Source organism: Coregonus lavaretus (genome assembly GCF_964263955.1).
Source record: "Coregonus lavaretus genome assembly, chromosome: 5".
In the NCBI taxonomy this organism is placed as follows: Eukaryota; Metazoa; Chordata; class Actinopteri; order Salmoniformes; family Salmonidae; genus Coregonus; species Coregonus lavaretus.
In genome coordinates this window covers 18,421,294-18,433,539 of record NC_139992.1, presented here as the reverse complement: position 1 = coordinate 18,433,539, position 12,246 = coordinate 18,421,294, and the positions used below count along the sequence as shown (strand labels likewise).

General features: G+C 39.8%; 1 protein-coding gene across 1 annotated transcript in view; it reads right to left on the bottom strand.

Annotated features, from left to right (window-relative positions):
* LOC311129875 (protein ITPRID2-like) overlaps positions 1-5,376 on the bottom strand; it is a 42,238-nt gene extending 36,862 nt beyond the window's left edge. Inside the window, exon 1 of the mRNA XM_084162394.1 lies at positions 5,274-5,376. The gene's annotated coding sequence lies outside the window, so the exon portion shown is untranslated. The remainder of the gene's footprint in view (positions 1-5,273) is intronic.
* Between the last annotated feature and the right edge of the window lie 6,870 nt (positions 5,377-12,246).

Sequence of the window (12,246 nt, the reverse complement as noted above, 5' to 3'; positions counted from 1 at the left end):
CATTGGCTCAAATCTAGGTTGCGCCTTTAGGATTTCGAGAAAATGAACAACTATGGAATAATTTTTCACTTCTCAAACCCCGGCCTGGTCTGCTTGGTCTGTTCCCGGAAGTCTTGCGATGTTGCGCCTCTGGGTTTAGAAACTCTGTGGTAGTACTGTAAGAGATTTGCTGGCTACATTTTACAGTGATTGCATAAAGTATTTTCATAAGATAAACATGGCTCTGAATAATATGGTGTAAAGTTACTCCTTGGCTGTTTGACATCTTGCTGATACTGCCTGCAAAAAATCATGGTTATGAAATTGGGACGAGAAGGCAAAACCACACTGCTTAGGCCTTAGCCTGCTACAGTACACCTGCAAATACTTAGCTAGATGAATCAAAATAGAGGCTTACTGGCAATGGCAATTATGATGTTCTATCACAAAAACATGATTACAAGATTCAGGATTCTCCCTCAAAGTCTCTCCTAAAGGACTGCATGACAGGAAGAAATCAACAGTATGGAAGGTTGAAGTTTTATACATCTGGAAATCACAAACATAGCTCCCCAGCATCCCACACTACTCCCCAGATGTCACGTTGGTATTGACCCCGTTTCTCTCCCCCTCACATGGTTACAGTAAATGGGAGCTATTCTGTTTGTGGGACTCAAGCCAACTTCATTTCCTGTGTCCAGACAGAGCAGAGCCCCAAGACCTTCACATTGCACTGAGAAAACGCGCGCACAAGCGCGTGCACACACACCACCCCCCCCCTCCCCGTCACCCTTCAGCAGTGTTGTTTCTGTGCTACGTGACTACAAGGACCTGAAGCAGGCCAGACAAACAAACCATGGAGAACAAACTGTGATGTTGATAAGAACGTGTTGTACATTGGTTCATGTGCTGACTGACTTGATACATCGGTTTACAGATTGGGCCTTTCACACGCCACGCCGGCTGAGATCATTCTCTCACAGCAGCGGGTGCATGAGAGGACAGGATCAGATTCAGAACCAGCAGTCAACTTTACATCACAACCCCATAGACCAGTCATCCTCAAGGCCTAGTCCTTAACAAACACATACTTCATAGGTTATTACTGTCCCGCAATAACTTCTAAATACCTGGGCCCGGTTTCCCGATAGTGATGGAACTTATGCTTAGGTTTTAACGATGCATCTTTCTTACAACGGCCAAAGATGTAACATGCGTTTCCCAAAACACCACGCAGAGAGCGAATGGTCGCTACGTGCGTCATTGGAGCATGTGTGGATACTGATAGGCTCGAAAGAATGAGAGCACTGCTCTCGGATCAGCTTTCTCCTTTCAACTCTTTCCTTAACATTATAATTATTTCATAATACTGACGACGGGTCAGCTCCTAGAGAGATATTACCGCATACGGCTGCAAATATTCTGGCAGCTTATTCTAATGCTTACCCAATAAAAATGCGTACATGTTAGGCTACACATCATGAAATATATTGAGACAAATTACAGCCAGTAGCCTACAAGTTGCAAAATAGAACTGAATTGATTGAACATGAAACATATTTCAATATGATTGAAATAGCCCTATAGCCCACTGTTTATATTTTAAATGCAGTCATCTCGGCTTTCATTTGAAGGATATTTTTGTATACGTCGCTTGTTTGTATCAACTGCAAATACATTGGAAATGTTGTATTTGCAGTAAACTTTGATCTGAATTTATCGGTGGCCACAGAGAGGCGGATAAACCATGTGATTCTATGTTTAGCTGAGATGTGTATAAAGTGGCAGAGCAGAGCAGAAAAGCTTCTAAAGACACACTTAGCTGTTCTTAGCTGTTAGATTACCAGCGTTATCAAGTGCAACGTTAATAACGATGGTTTTGGGAAACAGCTCGGAGATTTAACGATGTTCCTACGAAGGTTCTAACGATGAGCTTAGCCTTAAGATGCTTTTATGAAACCGGGAAATGGAAATCTGTAATAAAGTGCTAACGAACCCCCTAGTCCTGCTCTACAAGGCGAATGCGAGTCGTAATCACTCAGTCAGATTGTGCAAGGAAATCCAGGCTACTCTATATGGTTTGTACTGTACCACTCTGAACATCAGGAATGCTTGCAGCTGAAAGCTTATGTAATTCTACATCATGGCTCTGGTTCTGAACCAGCTGTGCTTCGTGCCAAAATAAATTATTAAACTACAAAAGCGCAATTCCACGATAATGCCAAACAAAAAACATTGATTTCAAAGTTTAACAAACCATACAACTCTATGCACAAGGACTAGCCTTCTTTTAAGAATTTACACTGAACATTTTTCAAAAACACATTAACTGGAAGAACTGTGCAGATGCAAAGTTTGGTAACAGAATTTCTGTAAAATCTCCATCAGTTTTTAATGTGATCACGTTTTTCAAAATCTCTTAAAGGAAAATCCACTCAAAAGATCTTGGTATTTTTTTTTTCATTAGTCAGTAGTCAAGTTTTCAAGATATTGGACTTTCAAGAAGCAAACTGTCACCGACTATATCATCATGATGCTGCTATCCAAAGTGAAACCAACTTTTCCACAGTTGCACACCAGCGGCCTGAAGCTAATTGGCTAAATAATTTGGCTAATTCTTCCCAACTGCGAACACACATCAAACCACACCCCGAAACCAACTCACGTTTGAATTCAGTCATGGCCGCTAGCATTTCTTAATGAACCAAATCTCAAATGAGGCCAATACTTTCTGGTAGAACCCTTTACCATCTGTTTGACAAGAAATCTAAGTGTTTGCTTATTCCTAATTTTAAGGATGGAGAATGGTTGAAAAATTTATATATGCCTTCATTTCTCAAAAATATAGACTTGACACCCAATTTGACATGCTCCTATGAACTTCACATGTTGATGCTAATGGGTCTTTTACATGGAAATGACCAAAAATAGATAGAAAGTGCATGACTAATTCAATCAAAATATGGCATGCCTTTGAAATTAACGCCATGAAATGTCTTTAAAAGGCTTCCGAGTTGTTTTATTTTACATGTCCCTAATTCTTCAGGCATGAGTCATTCAGTCGGGGGCCTTCTCCTAGAATAATAACAGAGCATTTCTGACATGCAGGCCGGTCTGTTCTTTTTCCTTAACTCTCTCCTGTAGTTTTAGAGGTATCAGCTACTGGCAACACTTTCACAAGTCTGGTAGAAATGTAGTCAATGCTCTCAATGCAGACACGCATCCTGTGATAGTGTACTTAGTGGATCCACCTGTGTTAGTTCTGCAAACACTCACTTATCAGCCCAGGTGTGGCACACCCACCTGAATGACGTCATCTACAAAAACACAGGCCACGTCCCAAATGGCACCCTATTCCCTATATAGTGCACTACTTTTGACCAGGGCCCATAGGGCTCTGGTCAAAGGTATTGCACTATGTAGGGTATCGGGTGGCATTTGGGACGCACACACACACACACACACACACACACACACACACACACACACACACACACACACACAAGAAGCATGTGACCCCAAGCCAGATAGGTAGCTAGTTTGCTCAAGGTGGAATGTCTGTGCCCTACTTTTTAATATGTAAGATAAAAACCAACACAGCGGGAGAGAGTAAAGGGCCCCTAGCCACTGTATAGCTAGCATATACTTCTACCAACTGGTTTTCACTAAATGTGATCTTATGTTGTGATGTCTATTGCTGGTCCTATATCTTAGTTTCAAGTTCTATTGTTTTAGTCCTTGTTGCATTCTTTACTATGCTGTGTATCTTGTAAAGTACTAGGCCACTAGGCACCTTTTCATTCTTGGTTAATGTTTTTTGCCCTTATTTATTGAAGCCTTTTTTAATGGTTACTCACAATGTAGAGATTTGTGATGTATGTCAATTAAAATAACTCTACAAATGAAATGTATTATTATTTATATGGTATAGGCTGGCCTCTGAAGAGATGACAGACCTCCCCTGTGCAATACCTGGATTCAGAGAAGCACGTTAGCACAGGTGAGAATACCAGACACCAGTTCTGGTTCTGTCTGTCTATGGTCCCAAATACTGTCTATGTGTTCAGCTGGCCTCTCAGGAGACTGCAGACCTCCTTAGTGCAATTCCTGGTTTTCAAGGAAGCACGTAACTACACAAAGCAAAACCTTTATCTTGTACATGTAAAAACACTGTTGTGAACGTTTCCTCATACAGGCATCTAACATTAACATAAATGTCATCTAAGTTACTTCAAGGATGGGCCTCTCAGATGTACAGTAACCTGTAACACACTGAATACCAGACATGAGTTCTAAGTCCTGTTTCTCCTGTATGAATAGAATATGTACAACGTGCTTTATCTGGAAGTGCTGAATCTCTAAGTCTATCTCGTTTATCAATATTATGCAAATGCATTGGCTATTTATACACACATTTGTTGGCTGAGTTTTTTTCTCTCCCACATCTATTCATGAACAGAACATGTGGGAAATATAGTTATTGAAAAGCAGGCTGAGTAGAGGGATTGTTACTGCAACTTCTAACCTGTTTAAAGGTGATGTGGACAGTATTTAAAACACAACCTAAATACACAGCGAAATTAAAGCATATAGGAGGTATGTTTACTCATTGCCTGGAAAACCAACGTTGAATTGCATAGAATTCTATGAAATGGGCGTTTGAATCAGGAAAGTTTCCTTTCACGACCTCTACAAGCCAGAGTGTTTAATAAAATGATATGTGGAGGTCGTGAGAGGAAACTTTCCTGATTCAAACGCTAATTTCTGCCCGACGTAGAATTTAACGAAATTCAACGTCGGGTCCAGGCAAGTTTACTCATTGCATGTTTATAATGTGTCCCATGAGGGGGCGTATGGGACAAGTAACATTGGAAAGGAGATAGGCCTATTGATTTAACTACTATAAAACAGTAGGCTACTTTGCTGATATGTCCCAGCCTCCAGGGATTGAAAAATAAAGCCTATATTGGGAACACGTCTAGTCTCCCACCTGAAATGTTTTGCCTTCTATCCTAAATTACTTATCCAAAGGCTATTCGTAACATAGCCTACACTGCCTGACATGCTATGTAATTACATGTTGTGCCTTACATTACCCATGTTAACTTCCACTTGATATAAAAGTCGTAAATTTGTTTCCCAAAAATTACTTGGGATAAAAACGATGAGGATTGAAATCGGTGACAAGTGAGGTCCATGTGAATTGCATCAGGCAAAGTGCGCCACAGTAAAAGTTTGGCATCAGATTTTTAAATATCCTCGTATGTTGTTTCCATAAAAACATAAACACTTACCATTGTGATGCGGGTTGGAAAGGAGTTTGAAGCTTTGAAAAGCAGCTCCGTTGAAATGGAATCTGACAAACTTTGCCGAACTTCATTTACGAAGAAAACTAGTCTTCCGCTTCCGGAGTGAATAAAGTAACATGACAAGAGGCGGGCAGCGAGTATGTCTTCATAACTAGGATGAGATGACGTCTTCCACAAGGATATTCTGTGACCTGCTGGTGGCATACGCGTAGTGCAAACATCAGTGAAATACTGTAGGCGCCTAGTAATAGTAAATTACAGTATTAGTGAAACATTTGATTGTATTTGAACTTCCTCGGAGCAGGTCCTGACAATATAATAGATAGAATAGGCCTAGAGTAGATAGAATAGAATGGAATAACTTTATATTCCCCAGATTGTAGGATCCATTTTGTCCTACGTATGTTGTTGTTTTGTTTTGTAGACTATAGTTAGTCTGTCTTTGTATATTCTACTTAATTTGTACACTAGACACAGGGATTTTCAAACCTCTCCCCGGGGGCCACCAGCCATTCCATGAATTTGAACTATTTCAGATTAAATTAGTCAACTAATCATGATTTTACCTATTCCTGATTCAACTTGTCAACTACTCATCAAGCCCTTGCATAGATAAATCCGGTGAGCTATTTCAGAGCAACAACACAATTGTGAAACGTTGGGGGTCCAGAGGAGAGGTTTGAAAACTGCATTAAAGGGCACTATATGTTGGGTCATGGGTCACTGGTCACGTGAATTTAGGCGTTTGGCACACAGGTGACCTGGAAGTAGGGAAGCAGTTTTTTGTTTGTTCAGAAATTCAGAATCAAAATGTAATTTCTTATCGTCCGTGCTCACCGTTTACACCTTGTAACTATGATATGCATGTTTTCATCTTTTCTGCTAATAAATTGGCAAATGTATGGACATTTGAAATCCCACCTGCCCTAATGGCTATTTCACCCCAAGGCTCGATCCTAGGCCCCACGCTCTTCTCAATTTACATCAACAACATAGCTCAGGCAGTAAGAAGCTCTCTCATCCATTTATATGCAGATGATACAGTCTTATACACAGCTGGCCCCTCCCCGGATTTTGTGTTAAACGCTCTACAACAAAGCTTTCTTAGTGTCCAACAAGCTTTCTCTGCCCTTAATCTTGTTCTGAACACCTCCAAAACAAAGGTCATGTGGTTTGGTAAGAAGAATGCCCCTCTCCCAACTGGCGTGATTACTACCTCTGAGGGTTTAGAGCTTGGGGTAGTACTTGGGAGTATGGCTAGACGGTACACTGTCCTTCTCTCTGCACATATCAAAGCTGCAGGCTAAGGTTAAATCTAGACTTGGTTTCCTCTATCGTAATCGCTCCTCTTTCACCCCAGCTGCCAAACTAACCCTGATTCAGATGACCATCCTACCCATGCTAGATTACGGAGACGTAATTTATAGATCGGCAGGTAAGGGTGCTCTCGAGCGGCTAGATGTTCTTTACCATTCGGCCATCAGATTTGCCACCAATGCTCCTTATAGGACACATCACTGCACTCTATACTCCTCTGTAAACTGGTCATCTCTGTATACCCTTCGCAAGACCCACTGGTTGATGCTTATTTATAAAACCCTCTTAGGCCTCACTCCCCCTATCTGAGATACCTACTGCATCCCTCATCCTCCACATACAACACCCGTTCTGCCAGTCACATTCTGTTAAAGGTCCCCAAAGCACACACATCCCTGGGTCGCTCCTCTTTTCAGTTTGCTGCAGCTAACGACTGGAACGAGCTGCAAAAAACACTCAAACTGGACAGTTTTATCTCCATCTCTTCATTCAAAGACTCAATCATGGACACTCTTACTGACAGTTGTGGTTGCTTCGCGTGATGTATTGCCTTCTTGCCTTTGTGCTGTTGTCTGCCCAATAATGTTTGTACCATGTTTTTGGCTGTTACCATGTTGTGCTGCTGCCATGTTGTGTTGCTACCAAGTTGTTGTCATGTGGTGTTGCTACCATGATGTGTTGTCATGTGTTGCTGCCATGCTATGTTGTTGTCTTAGGTCTCTCTTTATGTAGTGTTGTGGTGTCTCTCTTGTTGTGATGTGTGTTTTGTCCTATATTTTTATTTTTAATCCCGGCCCCTTCCCCGCAGGAGGCCTTTTGCCTTTTGGTAGGCCGTCATTGTAAATAAGAGTTTGTTCTTAAATGACTTGCCTAGTTAAATAAAGGTTAAATAAATAAAATAAAACATATATCAGGAACTTTTGACTAGGTAAGCCACTTTTGACTAGGTTAGGCCTACTCTATTACAGAAGCTTTTTAACTTTTTTATGTGTTCATCGTTTTAACAACTGTGAAAGTACAACTTTATGGCAAAGTTTAAAGATTAAAAGTATAATATAAGCTTCTCTGCTGCCGCTGACGTAATGTTTCATATCCACCACAAGACGACGCCATTGTATCTCCTTATGCAACCGCAGCATCCTTCCAAAAAAAGAAAACCTTTAGGAAGGAAAGAACATGTATTGCTCTGTTGTGCGAAATACATACATCTGACAGTGTGCCTGTGCGCGTGTCAGTAACTGTGACGTCACGGTTTCCCTCACCCGCGCCAAACTAAAATCTTATGGACCCATATTATGCGTTCCCGTCCTTAACGAATAAACAATGACATTTCATAATTTCATCACATATTCGAGTGGCACCTGTGTTTCTTAACTACAAAAACAAAAGTTACGATGACCTTTTATTGTCTTATTCGAAGAACGTAGTAAAACAGATCCGGAAAGATGTAATTATGATATATGGGTGACTGTTATCTGTGTTTTAATAGAACAACAAGACATACAATTAAAGTTTCCAACATTTTACAACATTGATTCCCTGAACATTATTATTGCCTTAGGAAGAGGTGCGTTATTGCCTTAAAATAATTTATTTCTAAAAAAAAATCCCCAAACGTTTATTGGACATCATTCTGAGTCCCCTACAAATTCCAATAGTTTTATACTATTTTAATTTGTATTATTAATAGCCTAGTACGTTTTATTATATTACAACTGTGTAGGCCTAATATGCTAATATTTCTATTACGACATAGTAATAATACTAACATTATTATGATGATTATTTATTGTTATTATTAGGATATTGGTGTTATTATTAATATAATACATTTCCCTAATAAGCTATATAGGTAATATGCACTCCATAGGGGGTTCAGGCAGGCACGTTCATGCAGCAGTTGGTCACCTGCAATATGAAACCCCCGGAAGTGTTCTTAGCATATTATTGAAACCAAAATCCATCCCGCCACAGCTGGGTCCCGAGCCAGAATATTACTGGTTGCATCCCAAATGGCACCCTATTCCCTACATAGTGCACTACTTTTGACCAAAGCCCTATATGCTCACTGGTCACAAATAGTGTACTAAATAGGGAATAGGGTGTCATTTGGGACATATCCACTGTCTGCACCTTCCAGCGTGATTTATTACACGCCAATACCAAACAACTAATCAGTGGTCTAACTAATTAATTCACATTTGCATTTTTGCATAAGCAATTAGTGCGATGAAAGTGCAATGAAATGCTAAGAGGAATTAATTCAATCTAAGCGTCTATTCAAGCAGAAGGGCATTGGTGGAAGACTTGGAGTAGGGACTCAGGATGGTTTCCCTGCTCTGAGACAAGGCCGGGCGGGGTTCTGATTAGGGAATGGAAGGTCAGATCCTCATGTTCAAATAGCTACAATGGGTTTAGGTTATGTTTGCAACCAAACACCGAGTTGAACACAATGCGTGTTCTCTCTGGTGAGACGGAATAAGGATTCGTTAAGCTATGCTATGAGATTACTAGGAAAACGGCTTCTTGACGGATTTTGACACAATATAAACTTGGTTTATATTTTTGCATTTAATATTTGGTTTTAAGAGCAAACAATGAAGTATCATATTATTGAGCACATAATACATTAATAATATTTGCAAAAAAGACAACACTATTACAATATGGCTATAATATGAAGGAATTGGTTGAATTAGCACAAGCTTTTATTTGTGTCTGAAAACGCTTGGCAAATTTGTTTAGCTAAGCTTTATGTTTAACAGATAGCCTGGTCTTACGTAGGGCCGGAAAAAATGGCCTTTTCTAAAATAATATCCTGTAATTCTACGTAATTTTACATGACTGTAGACATTTCAATAATATATTTTTTATACCACACAAAATAACAAGCTACTCTGACATTGACATACTGAGATCAATAAAACGAACGACCCATGTCTTCGATGCAACCAATAGCATAGGCCAATGAAAAGAGTGGCTACACAGATCTTAGGCCTACAATATGAGGAGGAGATAATCGTCCACCAACTTTCCAGTGGCACTCACTTATTATACACATTGTTTTTTTTCCCGCAATTGTATTTTGAAATACTGCAAAATACCTTTTAGCTGCTGACTGCTGTTCATTGACAGCCACATTGACAGAAGCAACAACTCAACAATCAGCTGTTTGATATTTGCAGCGCGGACTGACCAATTGCGCGATTCCCAACTGTATGCCTATGCGCTCATAAAGTGACAAAACACGATCTACAGCAATACATTTTTAAAATAAGCTATTAATCCTCTGTGGCTAAATTATGCTCTCTGGTGTAGTATTTTCAATTATTTCATTTATTTCTGTAGAGACAGGAGTAATGATATAATTTGGCAAAAGTATTTCAATTTATCTGCAGCACTTACAGCACTGCTTCCTGCGGTGCTATTTTTTCTTCCATGCGCTGTGCTCTCCCTAAGGCCAAATAATCAACACTTCTTATTATTAATTCAATGGATTGTGGCCAGTAACCCAATATGAGATTATTGTGTAGGTAGGCCTACTGTTACAATAATATTTAAAGTAATCTATCAGCAAGTAGCCTAGCCTACAATTACAAGAGAATACATTCAGTAAATCAATGAAGCCAATAGGCTAGTGGTTTCAGCTAGATTGTTTTTGAAACGATGTAGGCCTTATGACCTTTTTAACCAATAAGAAAATATGTCAAATGACTTGAATAGCCTATAGGAAATGTGTAAAATGGGTATTCGCATCAGTAGACTAAGTGACCGAAATGCATCTGAAAAGTATTGGAAAGTTCAGGAAAACATCAGGGAAGCTCATCAGGTAGGCTATAGGCCTAATGTGTGTAGAGAAGATCTGCATTGCTTTCAGCTGCTAGACTAATGATCATCAGCACTCACCTCCACTTAGCTAACATTTCCCAGCATAATTGTAACTAAATATCCAAATGGAGATTCAGTGAAAACAAAAATCTGACATTGATTGATTTATCAAGACAAGTTCCAAGGCTTGTCTCAAAGCAGCAATGATGCTGTCCCAATCAAAACGGAGCTGGAATTATCAGTTGACCACATATCATGGCAATTGCTTTACATTTATAATAACCAGTGGTGTAGTGCTATCTTTTTAGGTAGCCTACCAGAGCACAATTTTGTATTATTATTACATCATAATTTCTGAATGAAAGTTGGTACCTACATGTAGCCTATTGTAGGCTATACAATCATTGTAGAATAAACATACAATAGGCCTACATCATCCAAATTGCACGATTCCCTATGTCTACACATAAGTGGCTCAATGAAAATGTTATATTTTTAAAATCCTAAATCACCAAATTAGGCCTACCTCATTATAAATTAGGCCGCCATCACTGTCAATCGTGAATGATCATTCTTCACGTTTTACAGGTGAAATGCTGCATGCATGCCAACCATTTGATCTCAATCAGTTTTATGTGAATATGCATTTCGATCTTCTTGAATTATGTAGGCTAAGTAGCCTAACTAATGTTTAATCCAATTTTAGAGCAGATGGAGTTAAACACAGCCACCTGTATTTTTTTTAATTCAAAGCATTTTTTAAGCCTATGGCACCTGCTGTTGAGTTCTGTCCACATGAGAAAAAAATGCAACATTTCAGCATAATCATCCTAAATTGTCATAAGAAATTACCTGGTGTTTTTTGTATAAGAGTAGCCTAACATTATCTATGCTATTATATTCGGTTTGTTATGTAGAATACTAATTAATCATTAAGTGATCTTGCAAGACATAGCACCATTCTGAGAAATGGCGGAGCGTGGAAGTGGCACTGCACCCCTGATTATAATCGTTGGGTGACTTCGTGAGTTTCAGCTCTAACCACAGCTTAAGCTGCGCATTCAGTTGACCGCATTTTTAGCGGATTCAAATAACCAACAGGGGGACAGGACCGAGTTTGGGAAACCCTGCTTTGAGTGCTGTGGGCGGTGTTGAAAATCTCAACCGTCTGCTACCACAGTTTACATGGTAACATAAATATTTAGTCTGGGAAACTGTAGAATGGACCTTGTTCTAGCAGGGTACTTTCGACCAACACAACTTGACCTGGTTTTATGAAAGGATCAAGATAAGGTGTTCCCTGCTTCTCTCTCAGGCAATACTTCGAGGCGACCAGGTTCTGTGGCCACTTCAATGTTACCTAGCTATCACCAAGCGGGCCCGTGCTCTGCGCTGCTGCTCAGCTGGGCCATTTTAACAGACGCTGTTAAATATAGACCCACGCGGATGATTCAGAGCTGAGCAAAGTGTGAACTTGGGGTGTTTTTCTTGGGGTGTCAGACACTATATAATTGAAATGTAGAAAAATAACTTTAGGCATTTTGATGGATATTGTTGCCACCCATAGCATTGAACGCAAGGGAAGCCAGAGCATTTGGCCTCCCTTGATATATATTTTTTAAATAACATAATAGCCAATCAGCATTGAGCTAAAGTGAGTGAGCTCAACTGTGAATGGTCCTTGTGTACCAGTTTGGATTTGGCCTCACTCCTATCAAATCGCATTGAGAGCATATGTCATTGACAGAAAACACTTGAATTGTTGCATCTTGTTGTCCTCCAAGTCTAGCTGGCTAGCTAAAATTGTCCCTTT